Raw genomic sequence first — 21114 nt, forward strand, 5'->3', positions numbered from 1 at the left:
GGGCCACTGAGATTATCAGAGAGCTGGAGCACCTCTCCTACAAGGAAAAGTTGAGGGAACTGGGCTTGTTTAGCTTGGAGGAGAGAAGGCTCCGGGGAGACCTCATTGTGGCCTTCCAGTACTTGAATATAAACTCCATTATAAACAGGAGGGGAAATGGCTGTTTACAGGGGTGGATAGTGATAGGACAAGGGGGAATGGTTTTAAACTGAGATGGGGAGGTTTAGGTTGGATATTAGGAGGAAGTTTCTCACCCAGAGGGTGGTGACACACTGGAGCAGGTTGCCCAGTGAGGCTGTGGATGCCCCATCCCTGGAGGCATTCAAGGCCAGGCTGGATGTGGCTCTGGGCAGCCTGCTCTAGTGGTTGGCGACCCTGCACATAGCAGGGGGTTGAAACTTGATGATCATTGTGGTCCTTTTCAACCCAGGCCATTCTATGATTCTATGAAAAGCTCACTTTGTTTTGTCCATGCTTAGGCATATGGGTCACTGTAACACTTCATTTTTATACATTTATCACTTCTTTGAGGAATCTGGCCACTACTGTAGTCAAGACCATGAGCACTTCTTCCTGTGCCACCAAGCATCTGTTCATTCATACCTTCTTCATACCTATGTCTTGCAGGCTTGTTTTTCTCATTCTGTATTATCTATACAGTAACAATGAGGAGCAGAAAGTATGTGCAGGGAGCAGTACTTGATCTGTGTTTTCTAAGCCCTCCTCTTTTCCTTTCTCATTTAACACTGTGGCCCTGAAACCTGCATGCACTGTGGTAAAATTGCTGTAATGCCTGCAGAACAATTTACTGCTTGTGCTGTCTAGAAGAGTGAAAGATGCTGCTTCTGTTTCCCAGTCACACTCTCCTCCTGGTCATAGATGCACTTTTGCATTTTAGTGATTTCTATCCTTTTGCTGGACCCTTCTTTGCTTAGGAAAAATAAAGTCGTCGTGTATGCTGTTTATTACCTGCAGTCCACGTGTTCTGCCTTCTTGCCCTATATTTCTCTCTATGTGCACTCCCACTCTTCCTGCTTTGCATTCTCTTTTTCTCATTCAAGTGCCATTAATACTTATCTCCTTGGTTCTGTAGTTGCCAATTTCCCTCTCCGTTTTGCTTAATCTCTTGACTTGTGTTTGGTGTCCTTCCCTACCACATTACCCCTTTCCTGTGCAGCTAGAGTTGCCAGCACTCGTTCTTTGGATGAATGGAGGTTGAGCTGCCTCTGACCACACCACTTCTAACCTTGATCTGTTAAGAACCGTCTTCAGTAATAGATTATTTGTGTTAGGGAGAGCAGCTGGTAGATCATATTTCTGCTAGCAGTTTACACCTTTTGCCTACCCTCTTCAACCTTGTATATCCAATCACCTTCAAACTGTATTTACACTGAAGCTCTGCCTTCCATATCCCCTGAATGTGGGGGAGTGAGCAGGGCCTGTAGTTTGTGTTTCCAACCAAAAACATCTTTGCTGCTAAACCTTGCTGTCCATTGAGGTAGGTGGCAGCACCAAGGATTTTGGATTCACAAAGGCGTAAAGCAGTGAGGATTTTTCAGAGCTCTGTAATCCAAAACCCTGTTGAGACTAGGCCTGATATGAATGCTGTATCAGTGGCTAAGGGCGTTATAAATAACTGTGCTCTGCAATTTCTATTACCACTTTTTTGGTACTTTTCCTAATAGATAATACAGTGGTTGCACCTGCCACCACCAAAACCACGTCAGGAATCCCAGCAGGCCCTTCTATGATTTTTACCAATTCTATGGATATAATGGGACTCAAACTAGACTTTTCACTAGGCATGTGGTCCAAGGATGGTTCAGTACACGTCCTTTCACCCATACTTTAAAGAGCCATAGTGCTCTTTAGTACCTTCCTTACTGTCAAGGAAAATAAGCTGCTGTTGCATACTTTGTTTTACCACTGCTTTTTCCTTATCTTAAATTTCTGATCTTTGCTGTGATTCTGAGTTCCCTTGAGTTCCAGCTCCCTGATCTCCTATTTTGCATTGAAGGCTCTTCCATCTTTTGACTGTTTGTGATGAATTCTTTTCAGTTCTGAAGGGGCCCAGAGCCGTATTTCTCTAGAAGAATGCTCTGGGATTGGTAACTTGAAGTGAGTGTTTCTGGAAAGCGTCCAAGGGCAACCATATAGTGGGGTACTCTTTCTTTCTCCAGGAATATGCTGCTTACAGACTACCCATAATATATGCTTGTTTAACACCCTCTGGTGAATTTATTCCCTGAGTGTGTCACCTTGGTTTTTAAGCCAGCTAGTGCTTTTAGCCTCTGCAAAGTTCCTGTGTATGCCCAGAAGATCTCTATTTAGACATGGAAAGTATTTTATTTTGTTTTGAGCCTGTGGCCTCTCCCTTTGTAGTCGCCTACATCCTAGTACTGTATGATGTGGCAAATAATTGGCCCTGAGGTCAACCAGCTTTAGTTTTACTGATCTCTTTTGCTCCCTCCTTTAGTGTCTGCTTTCTAAATAGAAAGGTTTCTAGCACGGCCAATGCCTCCCCAAGGAGAACTCTTCCCCTTGCTCTGTACCTTTTGCTTCCTTATCTTGTTCACTTTTACTGTGCTCTGTGCCCGAGCTTGCCTCAGGCTCTGAACACAAACACCACCCCACTTTCTCCTCCTTTGAGTCAATCCCAGGTGCCCAGATGTCTTCTGGCATGCAAATCTGTTCCTGTGGAAGAACAGAAAGCGGAGCAGTGCTTGCCCACCTGCAGCAAAGGAAGCCAACAGGACAGGATGTTTTGTCAGAACAAACTCTGACAGCTTCTCCATTTAGTTCACCTAGATAGGAGTTTCACTGCTCACACACGAGAGAGAGGACCTTTTGCTGGTCAATGTTACACCTAGTGTGGCAAAGACTTGTTTGGTATTTTCAGATGCCTTCAAATGCCTGATTTGAGTCATTTGAAACCATAAACCCTGCAAGTGTATGGATGCTTCTAGGAATGTCCATCCCATTACTCTTCTAGGAGTCTACACCATTACTCTTCTAGGAAGAATTTGTAGGTCTGGAGGTCTCCTGGAAATCTGATGCCGAATAGGTAGTTTCTTCAAGCAACTTTTGAAGCATCTTGTTGCATTTTTAAAGCAGAAGTGACACCTAGTGTTGAGGAGAGGTCATTGTCTATCACGTTTGTACATGGACCAGGATGCTGAGCTGGTTAGGAGAGCAACTGGGTGATGAGGTGTGTGAGAAGGACAAGATGCTGGATTTGTTTTCTGAATGTGACACTTTTGTGAGCTTGAGAGTCTTAACCAAACGGGGTGCTATAAAGCTAAGACCTTCCAGGTATCTTTGTTTGTTTGTTTGTTTTTTTCTAGTATTGAGCTCCCAGTTAGTCTAAGCCAATAAGTCTAAGTAAGTCACCCAGTAAGTCTAAGGGGGACTGCAGCAAACAGAGAAAATCAATAAATTAAAAAAAAAAAAAAAGAAGAATCTGTGTAAGATGCAATTATGCAAAAAAAAAAGAAGGCGTCTTTTTCCTCAAGGGGTTGGAAGCGAATGGTATTGATTTGTGTTTTAGTGGGTGGGCCGTCCATAGCCCACATAGGGTATTCTGTGGTCTGGTCATATGTTGTGTGTTCAGAAACTTTTTTGTTTCCCAAGAAACAGAAGTCTGATCAAGAAGTGCAGAAGAGAGACTGGCAAAGAATTGTTTGACCACCACTAGCTAGCACCAAAAGAAGTTAAGAACAAACCAAAACCTCCTCCAATAAAACACTGTCCTGGTGCCTTGCATCCACAACTACCAGGAAAAATAAGCAAATGGGGAGATGCAGTTCATGTATAAATTACCACCCTGCCTGCCTACCAACCCCAATTTAAAGTAAGGAATAAGTAAAGATGAGTAGTTACTGAGATAAAAGCTAAGGTATCCACTGTGGTATGTGGATAAAGAACCTGCTACTAAAATAGTGTGATCTTGAAGCACTTAGTGAGGCGATGAAGCTATATTTATTAAGCCTGGCATTAAAAAGACTGGAGGAGAGGAGAGTCTAATTTCTGTCTGTCACTACCTAAAGAGGGTGTTGGGCAACAGAACGAGACTCAGTTGAGGTACAAAACAAAAAGACAGGAGGCAATGGAGGTGGTAGAAACCAGCTGTAGAATGGGAAATTCTGTCTGGACGTTAACAGGAAGTCTTTTTCTGAGAGTGGTTCAGCACTGCCCAGCTGGGCAGCCTCTGTCCTTTGGAGATGTCTGGAAGTAGCCTGGAGCAGACTCCTTGCTGCTTTGAGGTGCTGCTGATCGCCTGCTGCTGAAGTCTGAGGTAGGATTTGACCATGCAATAAGCTCAGCCTCTGTTTCTATAATGAGAACCTGGTAGTGTTTCTACTGGAATTTCATTCTCCTGTGCAAAAGCAGTCTTTGTTTCTTGTCCTTGCTCACCCTGTATGAGTAATGTTTGTCTATTTTTGTTATGTACTCTAAGACTTACAGATGGAAAAGCAACATGCCAACATGCTGCAGTATTTTTCAGATGGAATAAAAGCAATGCTTTTAATATGGGTCATGCTGCCAGGTCCTCTAAAAGCATTTTACTGTGGTTTTTGTTGTTTTTTAATGGCTGGAGTAGATCCAGGCTTATGGTGAAGTCTTCCTTCTGGATACGTGCACATCTTGCTAGACTTGACCTGATTGTGATGGATTTTCATGAAAGCTGTACTTAGTTTTTCCAGCGCGTTCATCTTTTACTTTAGTGCTGCTATTTCTTATGACTTGCTGTATGTTATGTTATTTGACAGTCTTTTTGCAGGCTGTGTGCCTGGCATGAATTTACAACTCAGCTTGCTTAAAAGTGGACAGGCTGTGGAGACGTACCTGAAGTGTGAAGCAGCTGTGTGCCAACACCAGCAGGGAAAAAACAGGAGGAGTCATTTGATGAATATTTTAAAATCACTTGCTTTTCAGCACAGTGCTGAGCCAAAAGTAGGGTAGAGTCTCTGTCTTCAGCTATGGTTATTTACTGCTTGATTGCTTGTTTCTGAAACAGTATGCGGTTTGGATGAAGGAAAATATTAGGGTTGCCAACGGTCAGGATCTGTGTTATCTTTTGTCACTAGTACTAGATCTAGATCATTTGGTTGTATGTGTAAAACTTTTCCCGTTCTGTTCTCAAAAAAATCAGATTAAATTCATCACAGAAAGAATTGTTTCAGAGATACCTTTGCTAACATGCAGAGCCTTTTCAAGCAAGCAGATAGATCTGATACTTGAAGAAAAATGCAATGGTTCTGCTTTTTGGCCTATGGCTACCTGGTGACGACTGTCTCTTCTTGGATATGGTCTGTGTGCTGTTGTGCTGTTTGAGTCAAGTAAGGATCATTCCTTGGTCAGTCTTCTGTTCATTTTTCATAATTGTGGGCTTTCTGTCTTTTGTGTTTTTGTTATTGTTCTGAATTATCTATTTTAACCAAGGTGCCTGTGGTGTTTTCTTAACAAGGTCTAGTGGGAGGGAGGAGAGGATATGGAGTTGGATGGAGTTTAATTTGATTTTTCTACCATTTCACCTTCTTCAAAACGGTTTTGAAAGGGAAGCAGAGCATAAATGGCATCCACAGCTTCAAGTTAAATTGTTTTATCCATCTGCAAGGTAGTGGAAAATAGATTCCAACAATGTAATGATAATGAAGTCAACCAAAGAAGAAATAAAAGTAAATAAGTGTTTAAGAGCGTTGGTGAATGTTTAAATAGTCCTCTGGGAGAGTAAGAAATGTGCTTCTAATAAATAAGCTCAGCATGAGTTCCAGTCAAGAGGGGAAAAAAAACAGCTGTGTGAAAAATACAGAAATCCTTCAGTCGTTTTTGTTCCAAATCAGAGTAAGTCCGAATTTGTTCATGTGATGTATTTTTTTGTATAGTGTCATTCCGTATGTCTTCAAAAACTTTGTATGTTTGCATTCATCTCCCTCATCCTTCTCTTTTATGCTCTGAAGGCAGGGAAGAAGAGAGTTTTGTTTTTAATTTTTGTCCAGTTTTCGTCATATTCTTTCTTTTACTGATGTTTGAATTGTTGTTTCTGTAGATGGGGAGGGGAAAAAAAATGTTTGGTAAACTTCATTACCCATTACAAGAAAAAAAGAACACTGTAAATATTCATTATTTAATAATAATACTTAATAAACAATCTCCATCTCTTAGCTTTCCCTGTGGCAGTCTCCTTTGTTCGATGGCTTACTTCTCTGTGCAGAAGGCATATGTAAATGAGACAAGAGGCTTTACAGTCTATTTTCTTTTTATCCCCAAAGCACTAGGACAGATGGCCTTGGATACCGGGGGCTCTTTTCTTCTGTGAGCTTATGAGTCTGTATGTATAGATTTTTGGCAGGGATTTGTGTCAGCCCATCTCATGTGTATCGCCTCCTGGTTTTCCCCGGTGCATCGAGAAGCCCTACTGCCAGCTTTGGTGCCCTGCAGAGAGAGTATGGGGGGCTTAGGAGTTTGTTGTTGCCTGCATCAGTCTGTAATGCAGTTGAGACACTCAAATTTGCTCCTAACACCGCTTTTGTGACTATCATAAATCTGTCCCAAAGGGCTGTTCTGAGTCTGCAGGTGCTGAGAAAGATGGAAATGTTTTGTGCTGAATTATGTCATTTCATACATGTGTGTGTATATATATTCAAAAACACAACTAAATGATTTCATGAGTAAAATATACCACGATTGCTTTTCAGTGACAGCATAAATCCATAATAGTCTAGACAGCTTCTGTCTCTTTTCTTTGGAACTTTTCTCCTTTCTGCTTGTTCTCCCTTTTCTTTTCTTGGACGTTCAGGCTGCAAAACTTGTTTTTTGACCAGATCAGCATCTTGAAAAAAACTTCCTCATTGCAAAAGAAATGAGTGCTGTGCTCTGCACGAGGGATTATGTGGGAAGCAGGCTCACAAAACAACAGCTTAGATTCATATTTAAGTGAGAATGCCTCCTAAATAATCATTAGTTGCAGTGATACTGGAAACACAGCTGTCATCATAGAATGGCCTGGGTTGAAAAGGACCACAATGGTCATCGAGTTTCAACCCCCCTGCTATGTGCAGGGTCGCCAACCACTAGAGCAGGCTGCCCAGAGCCACATCCAGCCTGGCCTTGAATGCCTGTTGATTTTATTGCTAGTAGGTGGGACAGAGGTTGCCTGCTAAAGGATGTGACTTTTTTTTTTACAGACAAATATGAAGCTGATCATTATTTTTTCATCTCATGTAAGCCAATGTAATTGAAAATATTCTGCATTTTTAACACTTTTTTTTTTTTTTTTTTTTGCATTGAATGTTGAAAAATAAGTCAGGAACATGGTAAGCTGCTTCTATATTTCAGGTAACTGCATCTTGTAGTCTCTCAGTTATTGGAAATTTTATATTGACTTTGTTGACCGGAAGGGAAATACTGAACTGCTGTTCTGTAACATTGGGATATTTGGGTGTTTTTTCGCGATCATTCTGTACTACTGATGAATTAATACTTAAGAGCTGTATTAACAGTGGTGTGACAGTAATATAACAGTTTTGCCAGTATGACAGCAGTGATTTGTGGGCCATGTACCATATTAATCTCCATTCTTTAAAATAATTTAGAAATTAGAAGTTTCTTGTGTGCACTTGATAAAATAAGACTTAAGAGATGTTGTTTAAACCCGTCCTTGGCTTGATGCCTCTGGACACTGGGCTACTCTGCTTCTCTCAGATGCAGCTGTTCCAGTTTTGTCAGTAATGAGTGCTGGTTCTGCATCTTGATTTTTGACAAAAATAATTTTTTGTTTTTTGTTGTTCTTTCAGAAATGAAGCCACCAACTGTAATGAGTGTGTGCATCCGGATATATGTCATCTCAGTCTTGTCTGAGATTTGAGTTTCCAGTTCTTTTTTGTCATCTTAAACATGCTCAGACCCAAGTCTTGGTGGCCAAGCACAGATGAAGCTTGGAGTAGCAGGCAGAATCAGGATGCTGTCAGGACATAGTCCCCTGGCCAGGACTTAATGGCTGGCACCAGAGACTGAGGGACTGTCTGTTTGCGTTTGGGGCCTGTCCTGTTTAGCATCTTTATCAATGATCCAAATGAGAGGATTGAGTGCACTCTCAGTAAGATCACAGATGACACCAAGCTGGGAGGGGAGTGTCAATCTGCCTCACAGTAGGAGAGACCTTCAGAGGGATCTGGACAGGCTGGATTTGCTGGACTGAGGTCACTGTTATGAAGTTCAACAAGACCAAGTGCCAGATCCTGAACTTCAGCCATAACAAGTCCAGACAGTGCTACAGGCTTGGGGCAGAGTGGCTGGAAAACTGTGTGGGAAAAAATGGACCTGGAGGTGTTGGTCAACACTAGGCTAAACATGAGCCAGCAGTGTGCCCAGATAGCCAGTGGCATCCTGGCTTGTATAAGAAATAGTGTAGCAAGAAGGAGCAGGGAAGTGATTGTGCCCTGTACTCAGCTCTCATGAAGTTGCTTCTCCAGTACTGTGTTCAGACACCTTGAGACTGTGGAGCGTGTCCAGAGAAGGGCAATGAAGCTGGTGAGGGGCATGGAGCACAAGTCTTATGGCACAAGTCTTTATTAGCTAATAGTGAGCTGTTGGGGAGAATAATGTACCTGCACCGCATCATTTGGGGGAGAAATGTTACAGTGTCCTCAAGCCTGTTCTGGAAAGGGAAGGGAGGGTGCATGGATGCTGAGAAAGGAATAGCTGACTTCCTTTCTTCCCTTCTGAAGTCTGGATCCCAGTGCAGAGACCTCATCCTGGAGTGCTCCAATGAGCTGGCACTGTGTTGCTGGAAGCTGTTACGTTCAGAGTCACTCTACAATGAGGTCTCCGGGGAGACACCACTGTGGCCTTCCAGTACTTGAAGGAAGCATATAAACAGGAAGGGGAGCAGCTGTTTACAAGGGTGGATAGTGATAGGACAAGTGTGAATGGTTTTAAATTGGGACAGGGGAGGTTTAGGTTGGATATTAGGAGGAAGTTTTTCACCCAGAGGGTGGTGACGCACTGTAATGGGTTGCCCAGGGAGGTTGTGGATGCCCCATCCCTGGAGGCATTCAAGGCCAGGCTGGATGTGGCTCTGGGCAGCCCGGTCTGGTGGTTGGCGACCCTGCACATAGCAGGGGGGTTGAAACTTGATGATCATTGTGGTTCTTTTCAACCCAGACCATTCTATGATTCTATGATACAAGAGCAAATTAGCTAAAACTGAATCAGCTGCAGGTGTATCATAGAATCGCCAGTAGGCTGCTTCACTTCTAGCTGAGAGTTAAATATACAGTGTTGCTACACTGCAGCAACACTGAAATAAAACTCAGGGGAAGACGTCATTGGAGGGGAATGTAGATTTCATTTTAAAATGAAATTCCTGTTCTTACTTGGTCCCACTGCTACACTATCACAAGCACCAAGATACATGTGGCCCAGTTCCATGGCCAGCACTACTTGTGACAACATGGAGCACAAAGGGCACTGGCATCACATTTCCAGGATTGTTCCTAAATAAGCGACCCATAGTTTTGGATGTGTCTTTCTGTACATTTTAGAAGTAGACTGTGATTTTGATCTTTTATCTTCTTGTCTATCAGTCATTGGAATTCATCCTCTGCCCTTTGCTTCATTTCCTGTCTGTCTCATGGCTATTTATCTTCCCGTAATCACAGAATCACAGAATCATGAAGGTTGGAAAAGATGACTTGATTCTCCAGATTGTCATTTTGTTTAGTCTTGGTGGAGGCTGCTCTGACCTGAGTATCTCAAGAAGTTACGTGTTGTTGTGCTTGGTGACACTGAGCTAAGTGTCACCAACACCTGCCATTCTTAACAATCAATCTCCTGTTGTTCATTTCTTCTGGTACTTATATTCATAGACTGACCCTTTTGTTCGCTACTCAGATCAGTCTTAATGATTCCATTACAAATCTCTATGAAAGGAAAACTTAAGAAATTTAGATTCCTTCAAATCCAGTTCCTGGGATTTTTACCTATCCTTGCAGTATGTCCTTTTCCTCTTCACAAAGTTAATAAGTCAGGCCTCCTTTCTGCTGCTGTGAATTACTGTAACTCGATAGCATTAGGTAATGTCCCTCATTACGTGGTCTCCTGCATCTGCTAAGTCTAGATGTGGACTAAATGAATGGTCTCGATCACTTTAGGTTCCAACTCAAGTTGTAATGCTACTGAAACTGATCCCTTGAGTTGGTGCCAAGATTACTCTCTTGCTATCTGAGACTTGGAGGAGATTTTCAGATTGCTCTTTGAGCATCTTGCTGAAAGTGTTGCCGCCTCTCAATTTGTGTTTGGTGGTGGAGGTTTTCCTCATACTGTGATAATTTTTCATTTAAAATGCCTCTTGATTTCACAGAGCAATAAAGCTAAGCAAAAGTTCTTTTCCTGCTTATGAGTAATTTTTGTGCAATTGAATTCAGAATAAAAAATAATGTAGAAGCTGACCTTTATTTTTACGTAGAGGATTTGGGCCCAGACAAGCAGCGTGGGAAACAGATGCAGCAGAAGGGTTTAGCTAGAGCTGGCATGCTCTCTGGCAGAGGTGAACTCTCCCTCCCTTGGCTCCCCATCTTTTTCCAATCATGGTGTACCTGATAGCAGGACTGTCTGGAACATCATCCTACAGACCGCACAGGAGGACTGCACAATGATGGCTTTGAAGGATGTCCTGCTAGTTAAATGTTGCTCCTTGAGGACATTATGTTTAATGACAGTCTAGAGCAGTCTGGATGCATCTGCACTGTATCTGTAGCACTACGTCTTTTCAGGCCTTCTGGTGGACAGAGGTCTGGTTCACAGCTCCTGGCTTTTCAGTCCTTTTCTGCAGATTGCACTCAGTGCCCTGTTTGTCTGCCCATACGCAAGGCATGCTTGAGCTCCTGGGCTTGTGGGTATTTGATTAAAATAACCACTAAATCTTCCCTTTGAGTCTTTTTTTTTTTCCATGAGCTTTCTCACGTCTGGTGTTAAGGAAGAGAATACTATCTCTGAGAGTGCCACAGCACCTGGGAGGCTGGGCAAGCTCTAGCCTTGGAGTTGCTCACAATTCACTAGAGCAAGGTGTTGAGCAACCAGATTTAGCTTTAGATTCAGCACAGCTGTGGTCTGGGGGTTGGATTTGAGACTTCCAGAGGTGGGGAAACCACCTAAATCTTTCTGTGAAGATAAACATTTGCTCCTTTGCTTTCACCACTACAGTAGCTTGTTATTTGTTGTTGTTTTTCTTCTTACACAATCAATGCCATTCATCAGACTGTTGTTTCATTTCAAAATCCTGAGATGGGTGAGGCAAAACAAGCCTTTAAAGGAAATCTGTTGGTTTTACTGCTGTATTTGCAAGATCTGAATTGCTCTTAAACTCCCATTGTTTCCTCCCACGGTAGCTTACCTTGTCAGCATGCTAACCAATTAATGTGTGTGAACAGAGTAAAATGATAGTTCAGAAAACAAGCAAAAATGTTCATACTGCGACTTTGCCAGAGCCACTTTGCTCTGCTCTACCAGCTTTGCACCCCTGTGACTGCTGAAATGGCTACGTAGGAGGGCAGGGAGAAAGAATTTAAAGAAAGCTGTTTAAATGCCACCTCTATCACCTGGATATTGTCAGTGAATATAAGGGCTCCAAGTGTGTAATAATGCAAGTACAATTTAGGACAAGTCAGAGCGAAGCTTTTATTAATTATAATTGTAGGGAGAACACATTCAGATGGGTGCCCTGGCAGAGCTGCCAAGTGACTATAGCGATGTGACTTCGTGCTGTTCCAAGGTAAAGGACGCGGTGAGGGGGAAAATCTAACGTTAACAAAACTAGGTACGCATCCTTAGGTGGGAGTTGGGATGGGGAATGAACTCTGGACAATAACTTAAAAGTTAACATGACTGAGAAACCACTGCTGAGAGAGAGGTAGCTTGCTCACTGCCACAGCTGACAATATGGAGCTGGCTCTTGTCTGTGGGAGTGGTACATCCCATATGGTCCTAGCTGAGAAGTTGGAAAAACCACAGGCTTGAAATCAGGAATGTTGTTCTCATTAGTGTAAACTCCTTAGCCAGACCTCTCATATCTTAGATGTGAATAGTTTTACCACCGCAATATCTCACATGGAAACCCTTTGGAAAACTAACATGTATCAGATGCACTTACCAAGTAAGCAAAAATGTGAAGTTCAGCATGCTAAAAATTTCTACAGCTCATTGATCAAAGAATGTTTGATGTATTTTTATTACTGTGATCCAAGTGACTTCTCATGAGTGAAGACAATCAAGAAACAAGAGACTGTTTTGTCAAACTAGTCGTAATTCAGTGGACTTCTGAGTCAGAGCAGGAAGAGCAGAACAAAATTGTTGATTTCTGATCCTTGAGGGTAGTATCAGCCACTTCTCACTTCAGCTATACAGCAAGTTTTGAGACTGTTGTGACAGCTATGACTGTGGTTGAGCTGCCTCTTGTGAAGGGCAGCACTGAGCTGGGCGAAGTGCCAACTACTCTCCACCTCTGGAAGCTGGCATTAAGGAGAAATGTGTGCTTTCTACAAGGAAACAAAGCGGTTTCTTGGGCAGCTACTATGAAATGAAGTTGATCAGGTTCACATGTTGAGAGTTGTAATATGTATGGATCTGACGTCTGGATTTACAGAAGTTTGATACATCCTTTGGGTAGTGGGAAAACAGCAGCAAGATAACTGTACATAGCAAAGGAGTAGAAGGGCTGGAAGAGGCCACTGAGTGAGGTGAAAGAAAACAGTTTACAAATGAATCTTGGGACTGGAATCTTTATGCTGTCAGAAATTAACTGATTTATTTAAAAACATTTTTATTAATAATAGAACTAGTCGTACAGGCAGAAGGTCATTAAACCAGCTTTCTACCAAGCAGTAAATTGCACTTTCATTTAGAAGTTAATAGAACATTTCACTATTTCTTTTTACCTTGCAGTATTATGAGTTGTGAAATCCAGTCCAAACAAGCATTACTGATTTCTAAAATAACTCTCAAAATGCAGTGACAATTATACTATTGGTGACCAGTCTTTCAATTCATGTTTTATTTATTATATAAGGTACTCCAATCAGACACTAAGCTCAGGTATTATTTGAGCATATGTATATAAACCAACATGCTTGACTAAGTAAGAACAGACAGTTTTGATGTGCATATCTCATTTTACTTTTCCAAATTCAAATTCTGACATAATGCTCTCTGTTTCATCCAGCAGCTGCTATGTTTATCCTTTGCTAGAATTGCTTGGTTCTCTTATCCTTTTTTTCCTCTCCATTTTATGCCTTTTGTCAAAGAGGCTTCTTAATAGTATACTTTGTTTCCTGTTTTCTTTTCCTGCAGGTTGTCATCCAACTTCTACAGCAAGAAATCTGAACTACAGAAGTATAGCTGAAAAGGCCAAAAACGCCATCTATGAGAATGCAAACTTCCAGGGATCCTCCAAAGAATTAGCCAGTGACACTGCCAATCTGAAAGATGTGCATTGGAATGGCCGTCTCCTCAGTAAAAGTAATAGAACAGCTTTGGGTGGCTTATGAGCACTTCAGCTATGCAGGCCAGGTATTGGTATTTGAGGAGGGGCAACATAGATTTGCTGGTGAACAGTGAAATGACAAGATCACTTTCCTGCACATGATCTGCAGATCTGCAGATCAGTCTATGAACATGCTCAGTATTGAGGGAAGAGTAGGGTGATAACAGAAACAACCAGCCTGGGTTGGGGACATGCCACTGACATTGTCACCAAGTCCAGAGAGGTGCACAGCCGTTGTATGAACACAGAGACGTGATTTATGCTAGATTGCATGAGAATATGAACACCTTCCATGTTACAACACAATTTCAATGACAAGCTTCCATTTATACATCTACTTCTGCCACAGGCAGATTAAGTAGCTGGTGTGCCAAGCAGTGACAGAGGCTATAACCACCGAAAGCAAGCAAGGTATCCCAGCAAGCCTATCTTCACCACTTCCATGGACATCACTGGATACAAAGGACACCTTTCATGGGTCAAATAGGCAAATGGGATGAGGACAAGGAGGGCGCTGAAGAAACTTTGTGTGTTGCACACCACAGATGTGCTCTGAGGACCACCCACTGCTCAGCGTTCCTTCAGGATTGTGACTGTGTTTCTATTCTTTACCTCCAAAAGAATACACTAAAAACTACATGACAGACTAAGTTTCAATATAATTTGAATTATTAATTTCATTTGCATATGAAATATGCAAGGCTTTATTACAGATGTAGGCTCACTGTTTCAGGAACTGTTTTGACATGTACAGGCTTATCTGGAGAATTTGGAGTTGCAGTTCCAAATGACACTGCTAAATGGCATCTGCACTCTGAGCCATACTGTAGAAGTTGTTGTGCAGCTCTGCATTTTAAATCTCATCCGTCTCAGTGCTGAGATCCTGCTCTTGCATTCATAGCTGGACACAGAGCCTATAAGCATGCAGGGTGATCGGCTGCTGGGCTTTGACCTGTTTAAAAACAAACACAGCAGGATCTTTTGACGTGTCAGCACTCTGTGGTCCTTTCCAAGGCTCCTGGAGGTAGATGCAAAGATGACAATTCAGGCTTCATGTGGTATAGGACACTTCTTACTAATATGTGCTCAATTTCTGATTTTCTTGCTTTATTCATCACAGGTCTTCTAAAAGGGTTTCAAGATTCAAGTGAGAGAACTCTGAGTATCGTCCTTACTATAGACCAAAATAACTAGGACAGTATGAAGCCAGCTGTGCCAAAAGGAAGAAGTGTTACCATGAGACAGAGGGGAAGGATCTAACATTGGTGTGTTCAAATGCAGACTGTGGCAGTGGTGCGAGTGTACTGTGCATGGTGTTCTCAGCCTGCTCAGTAAGGCAGATCAGTCTGGCTGTATCATCACTGTTAGGTTTCTTCCAGAGGGCCTAAGCACAACACTTCGTGCAATATATAAGAAAACTGCAGAACATCAATGCATGTAATGTTTTTAATCCTGTTACTAATGTAACTTTCCATTATTAATACCTTTTGGAGTAACAAATCTAGGTGGCTGAGGTCATCATCTTCTGTCCAAACAAATCTGCAAAATAAATGATGTTGGAAATCCTACTGAATTGCCATGATGGTGTCTCAGGGTTCCCTTTCAGCATCTTGGCATGATATTGACAACATATGGGTACAGTTGATAGGCCTGAAATTATTCAGGGTGTCTCTAATTTGATTTCTAGGAAATGTGCATAACAGTATTTACTTCATGTAAAGCATCACTTAGGAAGGAATGTATTCTCTTATTCTCTTGGCATATATAACTGAAATTTTCTTTATTGTTGGAACATTTCCAACTCTGATAAGCATCATCTCTGCATTTAAGTTTTCCCTGTATTTTTGATGACATTACCTTATATGATTTATTTTACTCTGATTTTAAGCACATCATATTCCTGTCAGTCTACGTTTAGTCCTTCCGGTCACCAGAGAGGGGCCTTTCTTTTTGTAGAGGTTAAGGAAAAGGTGTCTAAATGCTCCCTGGTTACAGTGCCGTGCAGACCAGCAAGCAGCTTCTTTGCTGCTCATCCATTAGTGCCTTTGAAATCATATTCTCTGGTCACCCATGCTCCTCATCCTTTTGGCAGACTTAAAGACACAGTCGCTCCCTAGCATCTCCTGCTGTAATCGCCGTGTATCCTCATAAAGAGGTACTGTATGGCACTCTTGTTAGGGAAGAAGCATCGGTATCTCAGCCTCCCTATCAACATGGGGAGAGCGACAGTACCTGGAGGTCTTAGTGCCTGTTAAACTTGGTGTAGCACAAATATATGGTAAAAAGTCTGCTCCCAAAATAAGCAACAAGATAAAAATGTTTGCAAAGGGGTTTATAACCAATTCATAGCAAAGTACAAATAATTTTGAATAAGGAAGTCTTGTAATGTGTTATGCCAAAAAGAAATGTCTAGAGAAGGATAAAACACAATGCACATAACTAAAAGGTGAGCGTAACCAAGAGGTGATACATAAACAGGCTCAACTTTTCTCCTCCTAGCTAGAAATGTCTGCAGAACAAGCTGAGGCATGTTGGAGTAATGACAAAATATAAAACTGGGCTTAAGGTTCAGATCCCGTCTGTGCAGAAAGGGCTTCATGGTTAAGAACAGCCGCTGAGCTTATTTTGCAACAAGGCAGCATTCTGTTGCTGGTGAACAATAGCTTCTTTGGAGAGCAGCTCTTCAGCAGCTAACTCTTGGTGGAGCAGGTGCCCTGCGCTGTCCTGGCTTGTGTCAGCACACAGCACACTTGATGGGCCACAGCTCCGGCAGAGCAGCAGATACCTCTCTGTGCATCCACAGCTTTTAAAATAAGAATTGCATTCTTCGGAACAATTATAGACTCTACATCCTCATGGTCCTTTTCAGCTCCTGGTACTCTATGATTCTAGATCCAAATTTCATTCATAAAATGCTACACAGAAGCCAAACAGAAAAAATAAATATTAACTGAATAAGTATATTCTCTCTTCAAAATTCTGTAACAATTACGTCATGTTACTGTTCCTACTTCATGTTTTTTCCATTTTTTCCCCTTATTTGCATCAGAAGTTGTTGCTAGGCACACAGGAGCTCCTCCCACAGCACAGTATACTCAGATGACCCCACAGGATTAATTAGCTCTCAGAAGTGAACATTCGCAGAGCCTAAGGCAATACAAAATTTCCATCACAAGTTTCAAGTCAGCCTGAGGAGAAGCTCCACAGAGCCATGCATAATTTTGCTTGCCCCATTGTTCACTCAGGAAGGATCTCACTGAAGGACTTCAGTTATGGGTTCAAGAAGAACATCTCCAGTAGCAGTGACCAGTTTACTCTGACACTGGTGGTTTGTTCATAGGCAACCCTATCGTGGAATTGTTTGGGTTAGGAAAGGCCTGCAAGATCAATCATCAAAAAAAGTGCAAGTCCAATAATCAAAGAAAGTGTCAAAGCAGGAGAATTTGTTCGGAGACTGCATACAATTTGGAATTAGGTGGCCAGAGTGCTTTTTCATTCGCTTGGAGCACTCTCTATGGAGCATATAGAGATGGGAACTGAATTCTGCAGGTCTGAGAGGGCAGAGGTTGAAATCACGATGAAAGCAATGATGGCTGAGTGAGCTCCATGCTGAGTGAAGCATGTGAGAAAATGCTGAAGAAATGCTAGGCTCCCTTTGCATCTTCATCAGCTAGCCATCCATTTGCAATCATCTGATGCTTTTCTTTGGCCAGCAGCAACTTGCTCTCCTACCTGGTCACTCCACAGTGAAATTTTACTCAAAAGTTTCAATCACAGTTGGGAGTAGAGCTCAATTTCTTCTCAATTATTTGTTCACGTATAACAGTCAAATATTCATAAAGCTACTGTATGCAAACAGAAGTGTGTTAACTTTTCAGAGGAGGCAGAGACATTTGGTCTAAGTTGATGTACCTACTCTTTTACGTGATCTCTTCACATTTTCTTTCAATATTTGAGACAGATAGATGAGGCCTTGGTTTGTCTGTCAGATGCAAATACACAAGTGTGAAACAAATTATGACCTTCTCCCACTGAAGTGTAAGCAGCCAGCAAGTATTGCTTTCTCCACGGGAAGATGATGGTGGAGGATGTGCCATAAAATCTGTTCCAGTCCTACTCTCTTCATTTAAGTCCCAGAAATAAGCTCACATTTAAAAGAATCAAATCAAGGATGCCATTTGGAGCAACTGGCATATTCAATATTTGTCTCTGACCAAGTGCATGCTAAGCTTTCCACAACTACACAGAGCAATCCGAAGACCTTCCACCTAGATCAGCAGCATTCTGCTGATCTAGCATTCTACTAAATTACCTTGGCTTCTGTGCAGTGCTGCTGGTTCACTCAGCTGAAGAAATCCTCAATCTTAGAAAGCTTCTATCATTACATTTTTAGTACCCTGCTGTCAATCAATCAAGCCAGCGTAGCTGCAACTTGCAGCCAGATGGAAAGTCCTTCACAAAGTACTAGGCTTCCATCTCATACAGAAGTCAGCTTTTCTAAAGCTATGATTCACACTCAATGTTGTTAGTCATCCATTTCCAGAAGTGGGCTATTCCATCCACTATTCCAGTGCTGGGATACTCGTGCTTGTAATGCCAGTATCACTCACAAGCAAGTTACCTAGTGCTTTACAGTGATTTAAAATCGGGAAATGGCAGCAACCTTCAAATGCATCTCATATAAGACTTCTGCTGTCTCAAATGGTCAAGACTTCAGAAGAGAGGAAGCATCGGTATTGTTCACGCAAGATACCACTTGACAACATTATAGCCCCGATCCCTCATCTTTATTGGAATTCACATTGTTAGAAGCCAATGATAGGGCTATTCCCTATAGTCAACACGAGCTCTGCAATATCTTCAAGGAGGGAGCAAGACCATTTCTGGTTTGCTCAAATGATTCTGTGATGAGGTACTCTGTGGTTTATTTTCCAAAAACTTGTTTAACAAAGCAATAGTTTGAGCTGGAGTATCTTGCACACACAGAGAACCGTTCAAATTAACTTTCCCAGCCTTTAAGAACTTTCTTCTGAGAAACGTACTTCAGCCTTAAAAAAAAGGTGAAACCACATGGCTAATGCTGATAAAACCCTTCAAAAACTTTCCTTCGTTCATTCTTGTATATACTGGTGCACAACTCTTACTGAGTTGTACTGACTAGTGCACATACTTACTAACTGCACCTTCGCTAAGTTTGTAGATGAGATCAAGTTAGGGGGAAGTGTCAATCTAACTGAGGGTAGGAAGGCCCCCCTACAGAGGGACCTGGACATGTTGGAGCAATGGGCTGAGGCCAATGGGATGAAGTTCAACAAGACAGTTTTGGGGCCCTCAACACAGGAAGTACATCGAGCTGTTGGAGCAGGTCCAGAGGAGGGCAGTGAAGATGATCAGAGGGCTGGAACACCTCCCTTACAAGGACAGGCTGAGAGATTTGAGGCTCTTCAGCCTAGAGAAGAGAAGGCTCCAGGGGGACCTTATAGCAGCCTTCCAGTACCTGAAAGGGGAGGGGCATTTTAAAAGGGCATGTAGTGACAGGAAAAGAAGAAATGGTTTTAAACTGGAAGAGGGTAGATTTAGACTAGATGTCAGGAAGAAATTCTTTACTATGAGGGTGGTGAGATGCTGGAACAGATTTCCCAGCAAGTTAGTGGATGCGCTCTCCCTGGAAGCGTTCAAGGCCAGGCTGGATGGGACTCTGAGCAATCTGGTCTAGTGGGAGGTGTCCCTACCTATAGCAGGGGATCGGAACTAGATGATCTTAAAGGTCCCCTCCCACTGAAGCCATTCTATGATTCTATGAAGACCAAAGGCTGGGACCTACACTTTGGTCACAACTCCATGCAATGCTACAGGTTTGGTGCAGAGTTGCTAGAAAGCTGCATGGAGAAAAATGATCTAGGGGTCAATGCTTGGCTGAACTTGAGCCAGGAGTGTGCCCAGGTGGCCAAGAAGGCCAATGGCATCAAAAATAGTGTAGCCAGCAGGAGCAGGAAGGTGATCATCTCTCTGTACTCAGCTCTGATGGGACTGCACCTCAAGTACTGCTTTTAGAAGAGGCTTCTGAAAACAACGTTTGTTCAGCAAAACGAAACAAAGATGCACTTTCAGCATAATAATATTAAAAGAATCTATCTACTGACATTATTCTAAAATTTAAGGTGCTAGGGGACAGTAACAGAATACCAGCCCTTTTGGGACTGTATTCTTCCCATGACTTGATCATTAAACGAGTGTGTGAAGACCTCATTATGCCTGCAGGTGGAACCTCAGCATTAAAACCACCTCAGTGGCAGAGGAACACTGCTTTTGGTAAATTCTATATTTAGGTAGCCAATTATTAGCATCCTGCACTATTACAAAATAAGATAAACAAGTGTATTTATTTGTCATCTGGTTTACTGGCAGACAAGATCTGACCTTGAGCCTAGTTTTTATATTTGGTTGTTACCTAAACCAGCCTGAACTTGTTTTGTGGTTGGTTCCACATGTGAAATATTCATTCTTTTTAACACATCTCTGAGTTTAGGTTATCTGCAGGGTGCTTTGCAGGCTTTACAGGCCAGACATGTTCAAGAAATCCCTCCCAAGATAGCAACTGAGACACTCTTATTACTTACCCAAGGGAGCCCTGCAGGATAGTGAGCATATAAAATTTGGTGTTGTTGAATGTGCTTCTGCATGGCAGTGCAACATGGTGGACAGGTCTCGATATTTATGATCCAAGACTGTATAAATTCCTATTATTTCCTATCCTGTATTATTCCTCAGCAATCTTGGTAGAAATAAAGATCATAGAATCAGAGAATCTTAGAACGGTTTGAGTTGGAAGGTACCTTAAAGATGATCCAGTTTCAACTCCCCTGTCATGATCAGAGACACCTCCCACTAAACCAGCTTGCTCAAAGCCTCATCCAACCTGGCTTTAAATGCTTTCCACTTTAAGAGAAGAGCAGGTCCAAGACTGCCTTTGGAACTGGAATGGGTCCAAAGGAAGACCATGAAGATGATCAAAGGGCTAGAGTACCTCTACCATGTAGACAGGCTGAGGCAGCTTGGCTTGTTCAGCCTGGGAAGAGAAGGCTCAGGGGAAATCTCACTGCTGCCTTCCAGTGCTTAAAGAGAGACAATAAGCAGGAGGGAAATCAACTTTTCAGACAGGTAGATAGTGATAAGACAAGGGAGAATGGTTTTAAACTAAAAGAGAGATTTAGATTAGATATCAGGGGAAATTTTTCACTGAGAGAGTGATGAGGTGCTGCAATAGGTTGTCCAGAGAAGTTGTGGGTGCCCATCCCTGAGGGTGTTCAAGGCCAGGTTGAATGGAGCCCTGAGCAGCCTGATCTAGAACCTGATTTAGTGGTTAGCAACCCTGCCTGCAGCAGAGAGGTTGTAAATAGATGAACTTTGAGGTCCCTTCCATTCCATTCCGTTCCATTCCATTCCATTCTGCATCCTCAGCCTCTTTGGATAAACCTGTTACAGTGCCTCACCATATTTTGAGTAAAGAATTTTCTTATATCTAATCTAATTCTACCCTCTTTCAATTTAAAGCTGTTATCCTTTGTCTAATC

General features: G+C 42.2%; 1 long non-coding RNA gene across 2 annotated transcripts; it reads left to right on the plus strand.

Annotated features, from left to right (window-relative positions):
* Positions 1-4047: 4047 nt before the first annotated feature.
* LOC107054533 lies at positions 4048-15108 on the plus strand. Of its 2 annotated transcripts, XR_003071674.3 has the most exons (3): positions 4048-4294; positions 11699-11773; positions 13348-15108. It is a non-coding gene; the product is annotated as an uncharacterized LOC107054533 (long non-coding RNA). The 2 variants fall into 2 exon arrangements; XR_001468885.4 differs by lacking the exon at positions 11699-11773.
* The last annotated feature ends 6006 nt before the right edge of the window (positions 15109-21114 follow it).

The sequence above is a fragment of the Gallus gallus genome, chromosome 1 (assembly GCF_016699485.2).
Source record: "Gallus gallus isolate bGalGal1 chromosome 1, bGalGal1.mat.broiler.GRCg7b, whole genome shotgun sequence".
NCBI lineage: Eukaryota > Metazoa > Chordata > Aves > Galliformes > Phasianidae > Gallus > Gallus gallus.